This window comes from Eleutherodactylus coqui, chromosome 2 (assembly GCF_035609145.1).
Source record: "Eleutherodactylus coqui strain aEleCoq1 chromosome 2, aEleCoq1.hap1, whole genome shotgun sequence".
NCBI lineage: Eukaryota > Metazoa > Chordata > Amphibia > Anura > Eleutherodactylidae > Eleutherodactylus > Eleutherodactylus coqui.
Window position 1 is genome coordinate 118,254,892 of NC_089838.1, and position 14,682 is coordinate 118,269,573.

The following is a 14,682-nucleotide window of genomic DNA, read 5'->3' on the forward strand; positions in this document are numbered from 1 at the left end:
CGTGTAAATGAGGCTTTACTTGCAATGCCCAAATCTAATAAATACTAAAAAAGCATTAGTAAGTAGAGTGACCTCTATATGAGTACTGAGGGTCCGCATGGATAACTTTATGGTTTCAGATTACATGTACAAGATAAAAACATTGGGGCAAATTCACTAATGAAAATTCAACAGAGTTCTGGCGCAAGTTTCATCAGAAAACCGTTGAACATACTTTGCCCCATATTTAGACACTTACACTTTTTACTAGGTTTGGCAAAAGGAGTTGCCTAAGGCTGCATCCGCACGGGCTACAAAACATCGCTCATGTGAAAGAACCCATCGGAAACCATGGGCTTTACATTGTAGCGATGATTTTGCAGCGAGAATTTGTAGCCCGTACGGATGCAGCCTGAATGAGACATCATTTGCCAAAAAAAAAAATGTCAAGACCTTAGGAGTAAACTAAACCAACTAATTAGTGGAATGTCATTAGGGTCCTTTCACATGCAATGATTGTTGGACGCTACAGGAACCAACAGCCATCCGAGCGATAATCACGTCTGTGATTTTCCATAGGAGTGATGATCGCGCAGTTAATGGAGGTGGAGTGGACTGGAGATTGCTCCAATCGCCCACCTCCGATAATGGACTGCCTGTTTACACAGGCCAATCAGTTTAATTTTTATGCTTGCTGAAGCTGAAAAATGAATAAAATCAGATAAATTTGCATCTGTCCTTCGCCAGCAACGTTTACACTGAACAGTAACAGTTATTACCGATTGTTCAGTGTAAAAGGGCCCTTAGACTAGTGATTGAATAGATTTATCTCTCAGCGGAACTACTATAATAACACTGATGTGTTTAAAGACTTTCTAGTATAGGTTTGCCACGTCTAATAATAAGACAGAATGGGTAAATCTTCTCCACCATTTACTTTGTATATACCTACGGTAGTTAACCGATATGGCACACGTGTCAAACACAAGGCCCGCGGGCCAAATCCAGCCCACTGCCTCATTTATGTGGCCCGCCGCCATGCAACAACCAAATAGGCAGTCCACTCACACAGTCTGCAGCTCCGGTCCGGCGGCCGTGCAGAGTCTATGATCGCTGACCTCTTCCCTGCTGTGTCTGTGTGCCGCCCTGTACACTGCGCACATGCCGAGGCGAGAGGCCAGCAGTTACAGGCTCAGGAGCGGCTGCCGCCGGACCGGAGCTACAGGCTGGGTGAATGGAATGTCTGTAGGAATGCTGGACGGCCAGGGGCCAATTACTACTGAGGCTAATGTGGGGGGGGGGGGGGGTCACTATTACTACTGGGGCCACAATTACTACTGGTAATACTGCGACAGTCACTGTTACTACTGAGGCCATTATGAGGGTCACTTACTACTGAGACCACAATGGGGGACCCCATCACTACTGGAGCCACTCTGATTACTGGAGTCGCTTACTACTGGGGCTACTATGGGGGACACTTATTACTGGGGTCACTATGGGGGGGGGGGGGCACTATTACTAAGGCCACTATGGAAACCACTCTTCTTATTGAAGCCACTCTGATTACTGTGGTCCCTTACTAATGGGGTCACTATCAGTACTGGGGCCATTATGGGGGTCCCCATCACTACTTGGGTCACTATTAGTACTGCGGCCACTATGAGGGTCGCTATTACTATACTGTCTTACAATTACAATCGGCCCTTTGAAGGCACCCATAAGGCTGATGTGGCCCTCGGTGAAAAGGAGTTTGCCACCCCTGCAATATGGTATGTACAGGAATGTGCTCAGCTATAGAACAGCACGATCAATGTCATCTACAGTTTACAAAGAGATACAAAAACAGATAAGAATAAGTCACAATTGATAACGATTACAATGAGGAAGACAGTTGAAGGTCGCTTTAAACCAGGAAATGTGTGCAAAAACTATATCCACTTCAAAGTGGTAAAGTACTTATCATTTAGCTCAGGGGTCCCAACTCCAGTCCTTAGGGACCCCAACAGGTCATGTTTTCAGGATATCCTATGGTAAGAACACCTGTGGCAATGTGTGAGGCACTGACAATAATTACATCACCTGTGCAACACTGAGGAAATCCTGAAAACATCACCTGTTGGCAGTCCCTGAGGACTGGAGTTGGGGAACAGTGCTTTAGCTTACAGCACTTATGGATGCCAATTTGGTCTCTGGCCCATTCAATCTATCCCAACATCCACAAAAAACAACAAGCCAGACCCAGCACAGCATCAGTACATAAGAAAATTCACAGAGAGACATATTCTCAATAGTGATCAGAGGATTGTTACACATGTGCTAAAAGACAATTTTTTTATACCAGAATTTAGGGATTACCACTGAAGAGCCACTCAGGCAAAAAAACAACACATATTTCTATCCCCCCCCCCCCCGCACCAGACTGCCTGTCACGCTCTGGGGGTCTCCTCTGTATATTGCAGTCACTTCCATGCAGTGCAACCTCCTGTCTGACACTTAGCAGGCACCATCTTGATGTTGCTTTTATTTTGTGCCATCAATCCTATGATGCATCAGCACAGCATCACATGAGCAGCCAGAGACTGTACCATCTCTACTGCAGGGAAACGCTGCCATTACCTTCTGTATTCTATATATATATATATATATATATATATATATATATATATATATATATATATATATATATATTATATAAGCATTCTGTATTCGTTATTTAAATAAACTACAGATCATAATTAGGAGGCTGAGCTGTGATCTCCTCTATTATAACTGTGTGACAGGAGCCTCTAGTCATCAGTAACACTGATAGGAATGTCTGTGTCCCCCTCTGAAGAGCTTGTGTGTTAGGGATCCATCATAGGAGTTATGCAGTCTTCTTAATTGCCTAGTTTAAGAAGGTCATAGACCAAGGTAAATCTCAGGTGGTCAGAATGAGATGACATGACCACCTGAGGAGAACATCTCCAGGAAGTGTCTGATAGAAAGTTAGAACTAACCAAGGTAATACTACCGTAGCTGATTTATATATACTGGGGGGCTAGTTACATTACAAATGGAAAGAAGAAAAAAAACTTCACTGGAGGGCCCTTTAAATAAGTAGCTAAACATGTTCACACACAACAGCTCCATTTTTAGTGAGGATGGAAAAATTATACAAAAACCATTTGGGTCTAATATTTTTGGGGCTCTATACTACTTTCTCAAAAAACAATGCATAGAAATGTATATTTCCTTAGGGTGTGGAGAGGGGGGGGGTTGTTGTAGGGTTGTAGTATGTGCATATCTATCCGGTATATTGCACATGTTTATAAAGTAGAGACCCATGATACATCAGGTATATATAGGTAATCTTGTGGTGTAACCATACTATAAACTATGAGAAGAAGAAAGAAAACCATAGGACTGGTAAACAAATGTGAAGACAAGATAGCCGTCTCGTAAAGCTACCTACCTAGATATGTGCAGTAAGCTCATACGTCCAATAAGCCTTGCCAGTAACTTCAAATATACCAGTACAGTCAACACAGACTACATGTGCAGCAGAACATCCTACGGCAACCACTAGCGGTGAAGCCTTGCACTTTATGAACTTTCCCTACGACTTATGATAAAATATCTGCTACAACTTTGTTTAAGACGACAGGGAATTGTTTTCCACATTCCAAGTTATGTCACAACACGGCGCTGCGCCTTCCCATCAACGCTTCACATGAACCGGAAAGAAGGATGGGCCACCAAGAGCCAACTGATGACAGACAAGACGTACAACCAAGCTAGCTGTGCACTAAGGGGACCTCTTCATACGGGAGGGTTTAAACACCGTGACAAGACAACATACAACGCCTTACTGTAAAAAGGACAAAGTTCTTATGTCTCACTAACTTTTCATCCTTATTTTGCCCATTAACCTTTTTCTGCATAGAGCTGTACCTAGTCTTTCCTTCACTGCGGAAACACTTCAGTTTCCCATATTAGCCCTTCATCTAAATATCCTAGCCAAGGCGAAGCTATTGTTGGCACCGCCCCTGGCTCCCAGCGCCTGAGGCACAGGCCCCAGTGGTCCTACCCCGCTACAGCCATACTTTCCTATTGCCTTTCTGTTGTCTTCCCATGTTTAAACCCCTTTTTTTCTTTGTCTCTGAACTTCTTACATATATTTAGCATATTTCAGACAGTTTATCCAATACAAGACTTCTGTGGTCAAGGAGCAGAATGTGGAGGGATATGTTTACAGCTGGTGAAGTCGTAGGCACCGACACTCTATACACCTCTAGTCAGCAGCTACATCTTATATAAAACATAAGGCTGCCATACGGGGATAGCAAAATAGTACCTTACAATACCCAAATCAGGCTCTGGTCACATTTATTTTACTCTTTATATTGGACATTAAAGGCCCTTTTAGACAACGATTATCGCTTAAAATTCGCTCAAAGCCATCTTTTGAGTGATAATCGTTGTGTCTAACTGCACTGACATCATGCAGTTTTTGTTAAGCCGTCGCTCATCGTTGTCTTTCAGTGTGCTTAAAGATCAGCCTTATCAGGAATTCACAGCGGGATACAGCTGATACTATTGTTTCAGCTGTATACCGCTCTCTGATAACAGGCTGGCTATGAAGAACAGAGCTGTCCAGCTCTGTTCTCCATACCCGGCATGAAGCGCTCAGCTGTATAATAACCTGCGCTCCGAGCAGAGAACAGCTGGATGCAGAAGACAAGCAGGGACACCATGCTTGTGTTCTGCATTCTCCGCTTGGAGCGCAGGTTATCGCTCAACGTCTGAGCAATCATCTTGCGCTGTAAATGACAACGATTATTGCTCGAAATACATCTTTTGAGCAATAATTAATCGTTGTGTCTAAATGGGCCTTAACACTGAGGAAATGCACATGTACCAAAGACCCGACGGCGTGTCACTGCTTGCCAAAAAGTGTGTGTGTGGGGGGGGGATGCACCCCCTAGAGTCAGTATATGTTCGTGTGTATGTAATATTTTTTTGCGATGGTATAGGAAAGTACAAGAAATTTCACTTCTGCTGTGTAAAAAAAAAGGAAACTTTTGAAAGATGCTTACTCCAATCATACAGAACAACAGAAATGTGAACAGAACTTAATACCATTATGTGGTACTTACAGGGCCACCACCAGGACACCACAAGTGACACTCCCAACTGCAACCAACGGCCGTGTTATACAAAACCTGTCCACTACTTCACCGTCAGTCACAGCCATAGTGAGGGGAAAAAAAGACCATTGCTTGCTAGGAGCCCCCCGCTCACTGCACAGGGGTTATTATTAAAGGGGTTGTCCCGCGGCAGCAAGTGGGTCTATACACTTCTGTATGGCCATAATAATGCACTTTGTAATGTACATTGTGCATTAATTATGAGCCATACAGAAGTTATAAAAAGTTTTATACTTACCTGCTCCGTTGCTAGCGTCCTCGTTCCCATGGAGCCGACTAATTTTCGCCCTCCGATGGCCAAATTAGCCGCGCTTGCGCAGTCCAGGTCTTCTCCTGTTCTCTATGGGGCTCCGTGTAGCTCCGCCCCGTCACGTGCCGATTCCAGCCAATCAGGAGGCTGGAATCGGCAATGGACCGCACAGAAGAGCTGCGGTCCACGGAGGAAGAGGTTCCCGGCGGCCATCTTCACCGGTAAGTATAGAAGTCACCGGAGCGCGGGGATTAAGGTAAGCGCTCCGGTAAGCTTTCTTTAGGTCCCTGCATCGGGGTTGTCTCGCGCCGAACGGGGAGGGGGGGGGGGGGGGGGGGGGGGCGGGGGGGGGGGTTTGAAAAAAAAAAAAACCCCGTTTCGGCACGGGACAACCCCTGACCGTCAAATCTTCATCCTCTGTGCAGCACCTCTTATGGAGCTACATGAATCCTCCTCCTATTGGCTCTGTCTCTTTCCCTTTGATACTCCAATGTGCCACTGTCAGCCCATCGGCACCCAGGGTGCAATCTAAGCTAAGACAAGCATTGCTTGAAAACTAGACTCTTATATTGTGATGGGGGTCATCAAACCATTTCTTTTAGAGCTAAAAATCAGGAATTTGGTGCTTATTCAATTCACCCACTTGTTGTCTGAGCTAGTTGTATATACGAGGCCCGGTGAGCAGTGACAGATTAACACTTAAAGGGGTTGTCTCGCGAAAGCAAGTGGGGTTCAGCACTTCTGTATGGCCATATTAATGCACTTTGTAATATACATCGTGCATTAATTATGAGCCATACAGAAGTTATTCACTTACCTTCCCTGCGCTGGCGTCCCCGTCTCCATGGCTCCGTCTAACTTCAGCGTCTAATCGCCCGATTAGACGCACTTGCGCAGAAGGGTCTTCTGCCTTCGGCTCGGTCTGGCACGAGCGGCGTTCTGGCCCCGCCCCCTTCCACGCGTCATCGCGTAGCTCCGCCCCGTCACGTGTGCCGATTCCAGCCAATCAGGAGGCTGGCATCGGACACATGACGTGGCGGAGCTACGTGATGACGCGTACAAGGGGGCGGAGCCAGAACGCCGCTCCTGCCAGACCGAGCCGAAGGCAGAAGACCCTTCTGCGCAAGTGCGTCTAATCGGGCGATTAGACGCTGAAGTTAGACGGAGCCATGGAGACGGGGACGCCAGCGCAGGGAAGGTAAGTGAATAACTTCTGTATGGCTCATAATTAATGCACGATGTATATTACAAAGTGCATTAATATGGCCATACAGAAGTGCTGAACCCCACTTGCTTTCGCGAGACAACCCCTTTAATATTCTATAACAAGCGCAGTTTTCTCTGAGTACAGAAGGCATACTATTACACTACTAAATAGCGTAAAAACTATTTGCATTGCTTTAAAGCGGATTCTCCAACGCACTTTGATGCCGACGATGACTATTTGGAATCCATGCTATTTACTTTGTATTCAAGACATTCATCAAACTGCTACGTTTTAAGGAGCTGCAACACCAACGCATTCTGAAGTCACTAAGCCCTATGTATTTACCAGGTCAAGCAACAAGGAGCATGTCATCACTACTGGCTAGTGTTAATGTCACTAAGCCGGTTAGTGAAATAGACCTTTAGAACGTACTTGCTAAACCATGCCTGTACCAACAACTACACCTACAGCACGTCAACTGCTCAGCGTGACCTATTGCGTCATGTAGCTGGTCTGTCAAAGAACAAACTGAAGAGACATGAAAAATATGCTGAACTATATACTAAAGGGATGTGGGAAACCTTGGGGCACATTCATCTATGCAGTTAGGCCAGTTCTCCTACATAATTGTATAGAAAAGAATGGCACTCCGGTAACATAGCATGTTAGGCAATGTCCATCTAGTTCAGCCTGTTTCTACGCCCCCCCCCCCCCCCCTTTCTTGTTGATCCAGAGGAAGGCAAAAAAAAACCAAAGCAACGAGGTAGATGCCAATTTGGCCCATTTGGAGGAAAGAATTCCTTCCCGACTCCGTAATGGCAGTCAGAATAACCCCTGGATCAACGTTTGAGTTCTCCAAGACCCGGATCAACAACCCTGCTGGTCATCTGATGTCTATATCCTGTAATATACCGATTATGCCATCACCACGTCTTCAGGCAGTCTCACTGCTCTTACAGTAAAGAACCCCCTTCTGTGTTGGTGATGAAACCTTTCTTCTAGGCGTAGATGATGCCCTCTTGTTACCGTCGCTGTCCTGGGTATAAATAGATCATGGGAGAGATCCTTGTATTGTCCCCTCATGTACTTATACATGGTTATTTGATCGCCCCTTAACCGTCTTTTTTCCAGGGTAAATAATCCCAATTTGGATAGCCTCTCTGGGTATTCCAGTCCCGTCATTCCATGTATTAGTTTAGTTGCCCTTCTTTGAACCCCTTCCAGCACTGTGACATCTTTCCTGAGCACTGGTGTCCAGAACTGTGCGCAGTACTCCATGTGAGGCCTGACAAGTGCCTTATATAGTGGGAGGATAATGTGCTCGTCCCTCGCCTCTATTCCCCTTATTAATACACCCACCCCAAGACTATTGGCTTTTGCAGCAGCTGACTGGTATTGGTTGCTCCAGTTAAGTCTACAGTCCACTAATACCCCCAGATCCTTTTCCATATCATTTTTCCCTAGCGGTACTCCATTTAGTGTATATTGGTGACATCCGTTTCTCCTGCCCATGTTCATAACCTTACATTTATCAATATTGAACATCATTTGCCATTTTTCTGCCCAAGCCCCCAGCTTATCTAGGTCCGTTTGTAGCCGTACATTGTCCTCCTTTGTATTAATTGTTTTGTATAATTTTGTATCATCTCCAAATATTGATACATTACTGTATAGTCCTTCTATTAGGTCACTGATAAATAGATTGAACAGAATGGGACCTAATACTGAACCCTGTGGCACCCCGCTAGCAACGGTGGCCCAATCAGAGTATGAACTATTTATTACTACCCTCTGCTTTCCATCTCTGAGCCAGTTCCTTACCCAGATACACACGTTTTCGCCAAGACAGAGTTGTCTCATTTTATATATCAGCCTATTACGCAGCACGGTGTCAAATGCTTTAGAGAAGTCCAGATATACGAGATCAATAGACTCTCCCAGGTCCAGCCTAGAGCTTACTTCATCGTAGAAGATGATGAGATTGGTCTGACGTAATCAACCCCTCATGAACCGATGCTGCTGATGAGTTATACTGTTGTTTTCCTTTAGCTATTCTAGAATTGCGTCTTTCAGAAACCCAAATATAAGAAATAGCGGTCTATCTATCACGTTACTTAGTTCCCTTAGAACCCTTGGGTGTATTTTATATGGGCCCAGCAATTTATCAATTTTAATCCTTCTTAACCGGCTCTGCACTTCCTCCTGTGTTAGGCATGCAATACTTAGTCGGGGGTTTGTTTTATTGGTGGAGGACCATATTTATTGTCATGGAGTCCAAAGGACAGGTTGTGCACAGTGGCCTTCAAAAAAGGTTTGGCATAGGCTGGACCAGGGAACGGAGTCCAAGAGATTATCACCTTCTTACCCTTACGCCAGTGTCACATGAGCATATTACAAATGTCCCATCCAACCCACATAGATTTCTAGGATGTTGTGAGTTTGGGTCAGTAGACCCACGGTCATGCCAGGAGACATAAATACGGGCATATAAACCACTTTCCATATGTCATCAAGGAAGGATACCACCATTACGGGCTTGTCTGGGAGTTAAAGGGAACCCATCATCTTGCGTATACTATCTATGCCCTATAAATTATGGGCTATTGTTATGTAGTTTGAGAAAATACACTTATCCTGCAAGACAAGTCACGATTATTCATGAGCAACCATGCCAACCGTCCACCTGCTAAAATTGACCATTTTCTCACTATTACGCCTGTGGCACACTTGCTGTGATTGCAACTTGCACCCGAGAGATTTGGGCAGAACTTGCATCAGACAGCACACGGATACCAGTCCACGTGTGGTCCGAGTCACTGGAAAAATGCACATTGACATGCACTGGTAAGTCCTATTTCTCATCTGTGAAATGAATGGGAAGAGGACATCCCATGAGGATTTTTTTGCTCACGGACCATCGGCCCATGTGAAAACACATCAATGAGCATAGCCTCAGAGGTCTATAGATGGGCTGTGTGTTGTATGTGGATTAACATGACCAGCACATTGAAAGAAAAAGGTCAACCATGATGAGTGGCCAAAGAGCAGCTCTGAGGGAATAACTGACTCCAACTGTTGCAGGACTAAAGTGTAATTTCTCAACAACTACATAACATTAGTCCATAAGTCAAAGGCTGCTGAAATCAGCGTGTTTGTCACTACTTTATGCCGCCCTCAGTAAGGTCAGCAGAAGCTGTAGGACAGGTTCCCTTCAACTACCGACAGAATGAAATGTAGATACAACCCACAAGAAGCTCATGTGCATGCCGCTCAGAGGATGCATATATAGTATATACTGTACTCCATACACATACAATGCCTTATAGCAAGCGTCCACAAGGAGAACACTTCATGAGACATCTCTTTCTGAGGAGATCAGTCTTGTTTCACCCCCTGTCCCTCACAACCCTGAGTCTGGCTGCAACAGGAACCTCCCATCAGCAATTTCTTAAAGGGGACTCTCAAGTTTTAGGACTAAATTTTGCCCTGTGACCTAAGGGAACCGTTATACCACCAGCTGTTTGAGACAGAAGACAATGTCCCTCTGATCCACCGGTTACCGCTCCCATTTTCAGCTGTCCAAAATAACCAACTCAATCTTCAGACTACCTAATTACCACAGCGCATCGGTAGGATTAGACTACCAATGCATTATACCTGCTCTCTGGTTGGCCAGTGCTGCTCATGTGAGCAGCACAGACCAATCAGTGAGCAGTACACTGTGTGCATTAGGTAGCTAGAAAATTGCAGTGGTCATGTTGGACAGCTGAAAACAGGATCCCCAACTGGCGGATCGGAAGGACATTGGCAGAGAAGAGAAGACCACCCCACCCCCCTCATACCAGCAGTCTTCTTAGGAGTTTGTCAGTATTTTATTCTAAGGGTTTTCCAGCACTTGAAAATTGATGGTCTTGAGATATCTGAAAAGGAAGTCTGGCAAACGGTCAGCCTGCTATTCTATTGTTAAAGACCCCATAAGCCTCTAGTCCAGAATAGCATAGACTGCTGCTGTGCCCTGAGGGAGGAGCAAGCCCCACAGTGACCAGCAGAGGGAGGAGCAAGCCCCACAAGACCCCATAAGCCTCTAGTCCAGAATAGCATAGACTGCTGCTGTGCCCAGAGGGAGGAGCGAGCCCCACAGTGACCGGCAGAGGGAGGAGCGAGCCCCACAAGACTCCATAAGCCTCTAGTCCAGAATAGCATAGACTGCTGCTGTGCCCAGAGGGAGGAGCGAGCCCCACAGTGACCGGCAGAGGGAGGAGCGAGCCCCACAAGACCCCATAAGCCTCTAGTCCAGAATAGCATAGACTGCTGCTGTGCCCATTATTTTACCACTGTAGTAAAGAAAAAAGAAATATGGGCACGACGTTGGTTATCATTAGCAGGGCTGTGGAGTTGGTAAGCCAACTTCATAGGACTCATGTTTAAGTGATAAATTTACTGTGTTAGGGCGAATTTCACACCGTCGAGCGCAATATTGCGCTCAGGAACATGCAACCTCCCCGCGGATGCACAGAGTATTTGTGTCAAACACTCCTCACAACACTACAGGGAAGGAGAGATCCTTTCAGTCTCACCGGAGGATCATCAGGTGATTCCCATTGTTTGCAATGGGAAACCTCGCATCACATGCACCTCGCACACCGTGTACTGTTTTCGCCGGCTACATTGAAAACAATGGGCGAGGCATTCCAAGGTAAGGACCAAACACATGACATGCCGGGATTTTTTTCCCCCCACATCACGATGCGGGAAAACCGAGACTCACTCAAGTAGGGACCCCATCCAAAAGAACAGGGTTCATATTCGCGAGACCCGCTACGTACAAATCGCGCACCCTTTTCTCGGTCGTGTGAAAGCGGCTTTAGGCCTCATTTCCACTGGCTAATTATATTTACAAAATCCGCGGGGGTGTCTCGCACACGGATCCGTGCCCATAGGGATGCATTGGACACCCGTACATGCGGGAGATCACCCGCAGCATGCTCCATTTTCTGCGGATATCCTGCACAGATGGCTCCCGCAGGCTTCCATTGAAGCCTATGAAAGCCATCCGTATGCGCGGCACACCCGCAGCTGAATTTCTACTTTGCCGTGGGGCTGCGGGAAAGCAGAGATTTGGGGGAAAAAAAGGGGTGCGCAGCAACAAATTCTGAAATGATATAAATCAATCGCACCCCCCTTCCCCCAAGTCAGTGCATTTCCTCCGACTCTGCCAAAAATGGGACTCCAACTCCACCGCCCTGATCATTAGTTATACATTCACTTTCAGTACTTTACACCCATATTCATATGGCCATAGTTTATGTGGATATTCACATTGACGGGTATTCACATAAACTGATGGTCTGCAGCTAAACAGTTAAGATTGGAAGCTTGTGGTAGAGAAAGTCTGCATGTAGCCCTAGCCTTAAAGGGAGTGTGTCATCAGGAAATGACCCATTGTGATTGGCCAGGGTCCCAGGTGGCAGAATCCAACCAATCATATATTGATGACCTATCTGGAGAATAAGTCATCAATATTTTAGTCCCGGAACACCTCTTTAAGAAAATTCCTAATATCTTGAAGTTTTCACTATGATCACTAGTAATTGTCTGAAACTACCTGATCTGTAGAGAAAACATCTCAGCCATTTTATCATCATCAGAGGCAGGATTACACTGACCATTAATACCTGTATAGAGGCAACACAGTATCCACCATTCACAGTAGGTAGATGTCACAGCTCACCTCCTCTCCCCTTCCAGCATAGATCACATGACATGCCTTGAACCCTCTCCTATGGGGCAGGTAGACTCAACCTAAAATTAAAATCTTGTTTTGTTTTTTTTTTACAATTTTTTTTCTTGACATTCAAATTTAATCTCAATTGTTATCTCTATTTATAAGGGGAAGTATGGCTTCTGTTATTATATAAAGGGCTTTCACCAAGATTACAAGTTATCGCTATCCATGGGACCCAGGATAACTTGCTGATCGGTAGAAGTCACATCGCTGAGACCCCCGACAATTTTGAAAACAGGGGCCCTGTGTACTGCTCTTATCTTCAGTGCGGGATTACTGCACCCCTGCAGTGAGGAGACTGAATGGAGCGCCGGTCGCACGGGTGCATAAATACTCCATTCACTTTCAATGGGCCTGCAGACATAGCCAAGTGGCAAGCACTCCGGTATTCTTTTTAACGCTGGTGAAGTGAATGGAGCGCAGACCACACAAGCTCTGCCAGCGATACGTTCATTCTATCAGCACTGCGGGGGAAGAAGCGAGCCCCCGCAGTGACCGGCAGAGGGAGGAGCGAGCCCCCCGCAGTGACCGGCAGAGGGAGGAGCGAGCCCCCCGCAGTGACCGGCAGAGGGAGGAGCGAGCCCCCCGCAGTGACCGGCAGAGGGAGGAGCGAGCCCCCCGCAGTGACCGGCAGAGGGAGGCATGGGAGTACCAATCACAAGACTGGCAGGGGTCTCAGCGGTGAGACCCCCCACCGATCAGCAAGTAATCCTGTGGATAGGGGATCATTTCTAATCATGGTACAACCCCTTTAAAGCATTCGTAACCATTTATTTAAAGTAATTGCAGACTTGGACATCCCCTTTAATAGTGCAGCCAAGCTGTTCTGGAGAGTAAACAGTCTTGCGCAGCACACCCACATGATACACAGTATAAAACTCTACGCCTCAAGTTCTTTCATGTGCAAACAAAGGCACAACAGATGGTAGTCATCTAAATGGTTCAGGCGACCATTATCATGTGTACTCGCGGCCGTCGGCTGGGCGCGGAGCGAGAAATCACTCACTTGTCGGAGGCACTTGGTCTAGAAGCGACTGTTGTCCCGGGTAATGCAGCTGCTCAATGTTGGAAGGACTCCTGTTTACTGTGAATGGAGGCCCTCGGGCGGACCAATCTGAGCCGGCTCCGCCTCCATTCACTTGAATGGCTATTGCTCCTGCGTCAGGCGGCGGTCCATTGGACGTCAGGCACTTATACTCCGGGCAGTACACCCTTGTAACCCATGAAACATTACTACCGCCCTGCAGATAAGTTACCTCTGCATGTCATATACCAGTGCTAGGGAGTCGGAGTCGTCAAAAATGTATCAAAGCCAACTTATTGTGTATATTATATAAAATTATAATGGTATCCTTAATTCGGCACAGAATTTCTTGCAATTTCCTTTCATAAGAATTTAAGAAAGTTTGGAAATGTCCTAAAATTATATCTTCTATTCATCTAAACCCCCCAAAACATTGATAACTAGAGTGTGGAATTTTATCCTAAAGGTGATGAAAAGCCTGATGTTACCATGTTAATACAGTAAATGTATCACTTAAAATACATGAGTCCTTTATGAAGTAGTCGGGAGCTCTGGCAGACGGACTCCACAGCCCCGTCACCTACAGGAGCAATCGAGAACTCCAACTATTGCTTCAATGGATCATCTTAACTTGTTGATCATGTAAGGGCTCGTTCACATCAGCGCTAAATAGACCCATCTTATGGTGGAACTGGAAGGCGCTGAACGAACCCTAGTGACTATAAGGGGGTCCGTTCAGCTTCCAGACGGCTGGAAATTTACAGGATGAACTAGCGCTGAAGGTCATCTCTGTCGAGTTCTGAAGTACCAACTGGGGACCCGCGAGAACACAGAACTGCAGGACAGCCGTCGGACCTGACTTGACTCAGGCGTCTCCACATACAGCTCTTATTAAATAAAGGGACTGATTATGGCATGGCTAAAGTGATGTGTCGTAGGCTACCCTGTTTCCCTAAAAATAAGCCCTAGCATTAATTTTCTGGATTTTTGAGGATGCTTGAAATATATACCCTACACCCAAGTTAGGCCCCCTGCCCATGGCAGTGTATTCACGCAAGCCGACGCTTCCCATAGCATTCCTATGGAAAGCACCGGAACCTTTCCACGAGCGGAGAATCATTGCGATTCTCCGCTCGCGGCGGGCAATTCGCAGCATGCTGTGAATCGCCCCAATTCTCTGCGGCCAGCCTATCTATTAGATAGGGCTGACCGGCAGAGATTCGGAGGCGGCTCCTGCTCCGGGGCGGC

At 46.2% G+C, this 14,682-nt stretch overlaps 1 protein-coding gene across 3 annotated transcripts in view; it reads right to left on the bottom strand.

Moving 5' to 3' along the window:
- Window positions 1-14,682, bottom strand: part of SLC41A2 (solute carrier family 41 member 2) — an 85,637-nt gene that overhangs the window by 68,864 nt on the left and 2,091 nt on the right. Inside the window, exon 1 of one of the 3 annotated variants that reach the window (XM_066591447.1) lies at window positions 3,434-3,577. The exons of 1 other annotated variant lie outside the window; for it this stretch is intronic. The gene's annotated coding sequence lies outside the window, so the exon portion shown is untranslated. Of the gene's footprint in view, window positions 1-1,047; window positions 1,141-3,433; window positions 3,578-14,682 lie in introns of those variants that run through there. One more of the 3 variants, XM_066591446.1, reaches the window with a different exon arrangement.